We start from the raw sequence: 10879 nt of genomic DNA, 5'->3' as shown, positions 1-10879 counted from the left end.
TATATATAGTTAACATATTCAAACTCCTGTTCCATATCAAGTAAATGGCCTTGGAAACCTAATTTTCTAAATATCCTAAGTATTTCTCACCCATGTTTGCAGTTACTTCAGTAACAAATCTTAGAACTCTGAACTTCACTCATAGTGCGCTTCTTCCTGATTCTAATACATGTTAGTGGTAGTTTATTATCAAATTTTGTTTCATTTCATTGACAGAAATTATCCAAACCTCAAAATTACACTTGAAACAAGCATGTAATAGAATAGAATGCTGTGTGGATGGAGTGCGGCAGTGTCAGAGGGCCCTTTGTGGAAGGGGAGCATGGGAAAGGGAAACTCAGAGCAAACAGAACTGAGACCACACCTAGTGGCCTTGCTGCCCAGCATCGAAATAAAATCTCAGGCACCCAACCTTGTTTATGGCCTCTGAAAATCCAAATTTATCCTGAAGATGTTTGCTAATGTCTTCATGATTTTCATTTTCTTAGACTTTATTTCTTGAGTGATGAATCCCTTAAGTGCTGCTTTGTTCTGTTCTAAGTGCTGCTTTGTTCTGTGCTAAGGCGCTCATGAATTTCAGTTGCCTTCTTCTGTTTGTCAGCATATATTCAAAACATGCATATAGTAGTGTTACTTATGTGTCAAGGAATGTGGGGAATGAACATTTTTCACATACCTGTTGGTTATCTGTATGTCTTTGGAGAACTGTGTACTTAGTTCTTGTGTCCATTGTTTAATTGGATTTTTTTCTTTTCGTTCAGTTGTATGAGCTCTTTGTAGATCCTCAATATCAATCCCTTGTCAGATATACTATGTGCATTTTTTTTCTCCTATTAAATGCCATACCAATTCCTTGTGGTTACTGTCTCTTTGATGTACACCAGTTTTTTAGTTTGATATAGTCTCAATGTTTAGTTTCTCCTTTGTTTCCCTTTTTACTATAAATGAGTCCACAAATATGTTTCTGAAATTTTGGTTATGGTGGGTATTATGTTTTCTTCTATACTTTTTTTATGGTTTTCAAGTCTTACCTTGAGGTTTTGTATACATTTTGAGATAGTGGTCTAGTTTCATTCTCTTTCATGTGGCAGTCTAATTTCCCCAGCACCATTTATTGAAGAATCTTTCCTTGTTCCAGTGTGGGTGGCATGTACTATTATTTTGCCATAGAATACTTGTCCATAAATGCATAAATTTATTTCCAGGCTCTGAATTATTTCCCATTGATCTATGTGGTTTTTGCTCCAGTCCACGCTGTTTCAGTTATTAAGACTTCATAGCTTAGCTTGAAGTATGGAAATCAGATACCGCCCCATTTTGCTCCTATTAAGTCAGAAAAGCTTGGCCATTGAGGGTTTTTTGAAGTCCTACATAAATTTAACTGATACTCATTCTATTTCTTTAAATTATATCACTGATTTTTCTTGGGATTGCATGAAATTTGTAAATAGGTTTGAGTAGGATGACTTTTTTGACAATACTGATTTCTTCTAATCCATGAACAGGGAGTGTCTTTCCATTCCTTTGTGTCTTCTATTTCTTTTAACCATGTTTTACAGTTTCCATGGATGTCTTTCACCTCTTTTTTTAAAGTATATTCCTAGGCATTTAATATCTTTGTGAAATTGTAAATGTGTACTGACAGTCAACTGATTCTGTGTTTTTTCTTTTTTGTTGTTTGTTTTGTATGGCCACTGAGCTGAGTTTTCCATTTTAATTAGTCGAGTCCTTGAGGTTTTCCCTGTACAGTATATCATTTGTAAATAATGATAGTTTTTCTTGCCAGTATGTATTCCTTTTATTGCTGTCTGTTGCTTAATTGCTGTAGCGAGGACTAACAATACTGTGTTGAATAGTAGTGATATAAAGAGACAAACTTTTTTTGTACCAGATCTTAGTGGAAAGACTTTCAGGTTTATTTTGTTTTTTATTTTATTTTATTTATTTATTTATTTTTTAAGATTTATTTATTTGTGCATACAGAACTGGGGTATAGGCCAGAGGCTCAGGGGCGGTGAGAGGCTTCACCAGAGACAGAGTGGGGAGCAGAACAGGCCGATCGACGAAGTACACTGCTGAGGGGAGCAGCGGGCGGGTCAGGAGAGGTCTGCCACTCCATGTGGTCACCTCCGGGGCAGGCGGGAATCGAACTCATGCGGAAGTGGCTTTAGCTTCTCAGTGCAGTGCTTTAACCCGGTGCGCCACCAGGGAGGGCCATTATTTTATTTTTTAACCATTGAGAATTATACTAGATTTTGGCTTGCCGTGTGTGACTTTAATTATGTTGAGATATGTTCCATTTCTCCCCATTTTTTAAGGGTTTTCATCATAAATGAATGGTGTTTCTTAGCAAGTGCAATCTCAGCATAATAAACATATTTTAAAAGGCATTTCAAGTATGCATCAAGTACATTAATAAGCAGTTGTTTCTCAAGTTGCAAAGTTGAGATTAGGAAAACACAGCAGATGAGTAAGAACATTTCATCTTACCAGAGAGTACATGATATTCTCAAAAAAAAAAAAAAAAAAGTTGCAATGTCAAAAATACATAATAGTCAGGCTGAAATGTTCCCAATGGCTGAGCAGTTGGATAAATAATCATAATGGATAACTCAGAAAATAAGAAAATAGCCACAAATCCACACTGATATACATGACTGAATAAATGCTTTAAGTGGTGAGGAAAGGGAAAACACTCTCTCCAGAAGGATCTAGTCAATAAACACAGAAGAAATGAAATAGCAAAACTATGAAGACACCACAGTAATAATCACCAATTATGCTAATACATGTTAATGAAATTTGAGGTTTTCATAATCCAGTATATCTCTTGATATATTTTAGAATGATAAACAACATAACATAGTGGAGCTATATGTCAGACATTGCATATTTGCTGTTATTTACCTTTGGGATGGGTGGATGACTAAAAGAGGCATCATCTTCCCTTGATATGATTTAATCAGGACATAACACTTCAGTGGTGTTTTTCTCAAAGTTTATAATTTCAGCTTCATTATGCAAAGAAGTCATTGAGGGAATCTATAAAATTCTTAGCCAGAATTTTTCAAAATACTCAATACAGATTAGGAAGATTGAAGGTCTGCGGTAGATTAGAGGATGAAAGATCAATGACAAGGGATTTCAGTGTGGATACTGAATTGGATCCCAAAATGGAAAATGGTTAGTAGGGAAAATATTTATTATGTAAGATTAGTTAACAACTAATTTCTCAGTTTTAATAACTTTTCTATAGATTTGTGGGATGTTAAAATAAGGATACACGGGGGAGAGCGGGTAAAAGGAAGCTTTGCATCTATTTTGCAACTGTTCTGTTACTATAAAATCATTAAAAAATCGGGCTCTCTCTGGTGGCACAGCGGGTTAAAGCACTGCATGATGAAGCACTCTGAAACCACTGCAGCACAAGTTTGATCCCCGGCCAGGGAGCTGACACACATGGCATGGCAGACCTCTCCTGTCTCGCCCACTATTCCCCTTAGCAGTGCATTTTAGTACATCTGCTTGTTCTGCTCCCCACTCTGTCTCTGGTGAGTCCTCTCACCTACCACACTTCTAGCCTGTACCCCAGTTATGTAAGCATAAATAAATAAAGCTTAAAAAATCATTTAGAAAACTTATCCATTAACATTGGATATTGTTAAAACAATCATTTCTTTCTCTGATTATTTTAAGAATATGAAAGCAACAAAACACTATTTACTTAGGCATATATTTATTTACTTAAGTATATTCTGATGCTCAGTTTGCACTAAACTTAGAATTTTACACTATGTAAATATTTAAAATACTGATGTTATTTTTAGATTTTTAATTGTCACTTTAATATTTAATACAGCTTCTCATTTTGTTTGCAAATAAGTGCAATCTTATATGCTTTTAATTTTTTATTAAATCTAATACAAATTTTATTTCATATTATATAGAAAATATGCATTAACAATAGTATGTTAAAGCCTAACTCTTTTCTTAACTGCTGTGACTAATTATTAATAACCTGATAAACCTTAACCAAGGTGATTATTAAGTTGTCATGATTTAGCTTTTCTTATTCACAAAATATTAAGAAAGTAAAACCAAAACCTGAGAAACAGTAGCACAACCTAAAAGGAATATATTCTCTTCTGTTGGAGGTTATATATAATCATTTTCAAAAGGAATACACCTTTTCCAAATGTAAATTCAGAATCTACAGTAAGTCTATTAAAAACAAAACAAAATCCTACTGCTATTTTCTCTCTGAACAAAAATAAATCTGATTCAGATATAGCATCTTCTCATTCAAATTGTAAATCATGCCACGAGGAAACATGACTGAGGAAACTTTCGTTCAGTCCCCAGTCCATCAAAGCATGAAGTATATATAAACACCAAAATAAAGGAATATATATATATGTATATGAAAACCCTTCTATGGGAATATAGAACCATCTGTTTATGTTGTGTACTCTTGAGTTGCTGCAGGAGTTTATTTCTGACTTCAAATACACATTCCCAAGGGCTGGAGGGCTACCTATCACTTTGCTTGACAAAGCAGTAGAAAACTTGACAGTTGTCAGAAGTGATTTCTTTGAGCTTCCTAAAAATAAAAGGAAAGAGCCAAATTCTTTTGATCTTTATCCAAGTGATCTAGGCTTAGAAAGTGCCACACAATGAATAGAAATAACTATTTCTGTTTGAAAAATAACTAATTGAAGTGTTGTGAGTAGCTTGAATCAAAACTGTATAGTAGATGGTTTTTCAATTTGAGATTCCTTTTTTTTAACTTTTTTTTAAAGATTTATTTATTTATTCATTTATTCATATAGAGCTGGGATACAGGCCAGAGATGCGGAGAGTGAGAGGATTCACCAGAGACAGAGAGGGGAGTAGAACAGGCAGATCGACAAAGCACACTGCTGAGGGGAGCAATAGGTGGGTCAGGAGAGGTCTGCTGTGCCATGTGGTCACCTCCGGGGCAGGCGGGATCGAACTCATGAGGAAGTGGCTTTAGCTTCTCTCAGTGCAGTGCTTCAACCTGCTGCACCACCAGGGAGGGCCCAATTTGAGATTCTTAATGGACACTATTCAACATCCCTTTTGTATTCTACCATGGTTTCTAATTCTGCAGTCCTTGTACCTACAGTGCTACCCTTGAAACCATCCATTACAGCATACTTGTTTGTGTAACAATTTGACTTCTCCCACCCACTTTCTTTTTCCTCCTTCCCCTCCCCCTGCTCTAAAAATATCTATGCCCAAAAGGTACTATGGACTGCTGGTTATACAACTGGCTCAAGGATATCAGGTCAGTAAATTATTGTAAATAAGACCATCAACTCAGAATTAATAATCAATTCTAAATCATAAATACTGTGTGACATCTAACAGATAAAAGGATAATCAGTAGAATATTAAAAAGAGGTCTCTGATATGATACGATGCGTCTCTTTTGCTTGTCTCTGATACTACCCTTTCTCTCTGACCAGTATCCTGAACTAACATCCATCTTGATAGAGGGCTCTGTTACCATCAGGCAGTCATTGTCAGAGTTGTTACACTAAGCAGCTTGCCACTCTACTTCCCAGTACCTTCTCTAGTACCACTGTAATAACATTGGCTTCTGAGTGCATTCTGACAAGAAGTTAATTTTCATTAAAGTGTGTTTTTTGTTTGTTTTTGAGCATGTCTTAAACCTCTTGATAAAAATTACTTCTAAATAACATTAAATTTTTCTGGACATCTGATTTTTCTATTCATATCTGCTTTTTATTATGAAGTACCTCACATAAGAAAAATGTGATGAACAGTGACCTTGAAAACGTAGAAGAAACCACAAACTTAATAAAATGTTGACTACTTAAAACAGTTGTAAGTGACATTAGTGGCCTTAGTAGTCGCAGGTGTAGCGGAAGTGCTGAGTGGCTGTAGCCCGTCCATAATCATTCAGAGTGTCAGGACAAAGTGCAGAAGCGTGTATCACCTTCTGCTCTGCCATCCATTAATTGCTACTGTATTCTGGCTCACGTCATTTTTTTAAATCTCTAATCCTTTTTGTGTTTCCGTTTTTCCTATGTGAGATAAATAGCTTGGCTTCTCCAACCCTTTCCAAATGTAATAGGATTCTACATTTGAACATTTGCCTTTTGGAAAGAGATGCCACTCACTCAGTTCTTTCCAGAGTACGATTAAAGAGTAAAGATGGCAATACCACAGTTTGAGATGGGATCAAGTGCTATCTGCCCCATCAATGGCGCTATGCTAAAAAGAGGAGACAGTAAGCTAACAAAGGCGTATTGGAAAAGTTTGAGTTGTATTAACTTGAAATCTATGTTGAAGGCAAAGCATTTACAGCAGTGTGTTTCTTTGGAGTGCTCCAAAGCATTCTATTATAGGAACACAGCAAATGTTTAATGAATGAAAGGATAAATGTGAGTGTTAATTTGAAACAATGAATATAATTAGGTTCTGAAGTTTGGGTTAATTGAATTTCCTTGGGCTATTAAAAAGAATTCAAGTCCAGGAAATCAGAGGTCCAGTTCAAATGTGACTCATGTTTAGTTCATAAGTCATTTACTGCCTCAAGTCACTACCTTCCAGAAGCAGTTTTTCAAAAGTGAAGTATGGAAAAAATTGCCCTTAATACGGAGTGAACCTTTGCTAAGAATCATGGGAAATAGCATGAAACGCTATTGTAAATGGATTACCTGGATGACTTCAGTCTTATGTAGGTATAGAAGGTATACAACAAATGCCTTCTTTAATATGCAAGATACTAAATATATAGAAACAGCTACTATACTATGGTAGGACAACAGAATTTATAAATGTGTTTCATGATTCTGTTAACTAGAAACAATCTATAAAAGTTGAGAAGAATTAAAGATGACTAAACCTTATCTCTTGGGCAATTTTCAGACTCTCAAGTGTATTTACTTTTTTTTTTTTTTTTTTTTTAAGATTTATTTATTTGTGCATACAGAACTGGGGTACAGGCCAGAGGCTCAGGGGCGGCGAGAGGCTTCACCAGAGACAGAGAGGGGAACAGAACAGGCAGATCGACGAAGTACACTGCTGAGGGGAGCAGCGGGCGGGTCAGGAGAGGTCTGCCACGCCATGTGGTCACCTCCGGGGCAGGCGGGAATCGAACTCATGCGGAAGCGGCTTTAGATTCTCAGTGCTGTGCTTTAACCCGCTGCGCCACCAGGGAGGGTCGTATTTACTTTTTATTTTATTTTATTTTACTTTGCTTTAGGCTTTAGGCATAGCATAGTCAATGCTATTGTCACTTGACTTAATGACATTAATCAGTAGAGTACTAGGATTTTTCTAGCAAAATTCATCAAAAATTGTCAAGTAGTCAAACGATATATGGCCAAAAATAATTCTTGAAACTATATCTATGCATTAACTATTTTACAAACACAAATAGGTTGTTTTGGAGCACAGCCAAGGTGATATCAATTTTTTCCCCATATACAGAGGCAAGGAAGAGATTAAAAAAAGAAACAAATGACTCCAAAATGGCAGCTTGTATTTTTAGCAAGCAAGAGAAATATAAAAGCTTTTGTCTTGGCCCTCCCTGGTGGCGCAGCGGGTTAAAGCACAGCACTGAGAATCTAAAGCCGCTTCCGCATGAGTTCGATTCCCGCCTGCCCCGGAGGTGACCACATGGCGTGGCAGACCTCTCCTGGCCCGCCCGCTGCTCCCCTCAGCAGTGTACTTCGTCGATCTGCCTGTTCTGCTCCCCACTCTGTCTCTGGTGAAGCCTCTCACCGCCCCTGAGCCTCTGGCCTGTACCCCAGTTCTGTATGAACAAATAAATAAATCTTTAAAAAAAAAAAGCTTTTGTCTTGAGCAGATTTACAATGCCGGAGAGTTTTCCACATTTCCCCCCCTCCTACCATCACAACCAAATGTGAGTTGCATGGAGGTTTTAACAGTGTCAGGCTTGTATACAACCCAGGTGTCTCCAAGGCACCACCCCAAATAACATGACATACCCTATCAGCTGTTTTCCTGGAGCAGCTTCTAGGAATGCACAATCCAAGGACAGCAGGAGAGAAGCCTCCAATTGCCTGGGTCCAGCTGAAGGTCTATTTCAGTGGTTCTATCTTTTACAGAATTGCTTCATTTCATTTCTGTGGTTCTGTGTGTCGTGATACTATTCACAAATAGAATTAAAACATATTTAATGTTAATGACTCTAAAGACATGCCCATTTTTAAGCCATCAAATTTTAAAGTTCTTTTTATACCAAAAATTAGCACAGGTGGAACTATCTTTAAAAACAAACAAACAAAAAACTGGGTTAGAACTATTATGTGTGTGTGTATATGTGTGCATAAAAGAAACTTGGAAATTAAGTAAAATAAAAAAACTAGGTTAGGTTATTTTTCTGAATTTTAGAAACAATTTACATGAGTGCTTACAATTAAAACCTATTTCAATTTTTGAAAATAATGTATAAATGTAAGGTAATATAACACACATTGGGACACACAATGGTACCTACAAATAGAGGTTTTATAGCTTTTATTTTAAATTGTAGCCAGGTTTTCAACACAGAGTACAGATTTTTGGAGCAGTGAAAAGTATATATAAAGTACTGAATTAATGGATATATGTGATTATACATTTATCTAAACACATGGGATTCCTTCAAGTGAATCTCAATGTAATTTAAATACTTGGAGTGATTGTAGTATGTCAGTGAAGGTCCATTCTTAGTAAAACATGTACAGTTCTGATAAGTGAATTGTAATTTTGGTATTTATGCATATGTAAGTTCAGAATGCATATTGGGACCATAAGCTTTGTTTTTCAAATTAGACCTTCTCCAGTGAAATAATAGGAAAAAAAAAATAAACTCTTTCAGTGCATACATACAAATCTGTAGGGATATAAGTCTAAGAAAAACTGTGACTCATCTAGTCACCCCAAGTTCATTCTTCACTGTATATGCTTAATTTATTATTAATTTACAAATGAGGTAAAAAATAAGAAAATACTACTTTCCTGTTTTTTATATTTAGAACTTTGTATATTTAGAAAATAACAGCCTTTGCTTATTTATTATGTTAACTTTTAATTAAAAAATTTATACCTAATAATTCAATCTTCACAAATACACAGTAAATACTGATGTCTTCAGTCCCATTGTGTAGATAAATGAAATAATTCAATAAGAGATTAAGAAAATTGTACAAGACAACTGCTGGAAATTGGTTAACTGAGATGTGAATCTGTGCATTCAGGTACATAGACTTTGTTCCTCAGTTCCATTCTATTTTACCTAAATTTGGCACTCTATTATGGACTAATCAGAGCCAGCCAGTGGGAGCTGCTGAATCTATAAATAAATAAATGCATACATTATCAACAGTATTTAATAATTAAAAATACTATAAATCTAATTTTTCCAGGGACAATATTGAGTTATTCCTTTTCTCCCTTTTATAATTAACATTGTATCCAATATATTTCCTTGTTTGGAAAATAAATTACATATTCATCTTATTAATGAGATGTACTATTTATAACACAGGCTTATGTGTCAACGTTAGCAAGACAATACTTGAAATGTTGAAAATATTACCACAGACCTTCTTTGTCTTATTCTTCAGGGTTCAACCATTGCAATTTAACATAAAAATCAAATAAGTTAAATATGTGCACTATTTTGGGGGTCCCAGTACAAGTAGAGAATGTTCACTGCTATTATTAATAGTTAGCTCATATAATACTTATTGCTTCACATACTTCAACAATAGCATAAGCAATCACTACCAGCAATTATGATGCCTTCTCATTTTTATTTAGTGACATCTTAGTGTCTAAAATTTGTGGTTTTCAATCCTACCTCATAATTGTTAAATTATGAAAAGTGTGCAAAGCTAGAATAACAGCTTGATCTTTCAGTTTATTTGAGGGAAAACTTTACTACTTAATTTTTCAAACTTAAAATCATTTTCCAAAACTCTAAACCCATTTTTAATCACCTCAATCAAACCAAGTGACCAGTTGTCATATGGCTCTTATTTAAGGAGTAACATGGTAAACTTAGACTATGCTTTAAAAAAAGAAAAATTAAAAAAACTCTGTGACATTATGTAAGAGAATTATTGTATCTGTAAGTCTATTTTATTATTCGAGACAACTTCACCACAATCCGTCCTTCAAAGAGGGGGAGGAAACAAACAAAATCTTTGGAGAGTGACTTAAGGAACATAAATTGAAATAATCCCTCTCAATCATGTTGCATGGTGACAATAAATTTTATTTTTAATTTCATATATTAATTTATTAAGTGTCTAGAAATACCAGCAAACATTTATTGTAAAATATTTTAAACCTATTTATATAAACAAATTGCCTGCTTATATAAAATAAGTAGCACACATAGAAGAACAAAATGTTTGAAACAGTAACATAATTTTGACAGGATTATTCTAAAAAAATCCAGCATGGATGTATATCATTTGCATTAGGTAATTGCTACCATCACTCAAGACTAGCTGACAAGAAGTTTATGTATGTATATATGTATTGGTTAAATCTCCTGTTTTTCAGTTTCCTAATCTTAGCATCTTCTTTGAGTAATAGTCTTTATTATATATAAGATTGTGAGTGATTCAGAAACATTAACCTTGTCATTCCTAAGGGGCCGATTTAAAGTTGCTTTTTAGCAAAATACAAAGGAAAGTTAGAAATAATTTAGTATTGTGAAGTAGGAAATTAGCTGTTTAAATGCACTATACAACGTGCTATTTCCAAATACGAAAGCAAACCTTCAGTATTTCATTAGGCAGTTTCCTTTTAAATTCTCCAAAATCTATGTAGGATTCTAACAATAACCTGATTAATTGTAATTAATGTT

This window comes from Condylura cristata, unplaced genomic scaffold (assembly GCF_000260355.1).
Source record: "Condylura cristata isolate star-nosed mole 26May11 unplaced genomic scaffold, ConCri1.0 scaffold00005, whole genome shotgun sequence".
Lineage (NCBI taxonomy): Eukaryota > Metazoa > Chordata > Mammalia > Eulipotyphla > Talpidae > Condylura > Condylura cristata.
The sequence above is the reverse complement of the archived record's forward strand: the minus strand, read 5'-3'. Positions refer to the sequence as shown.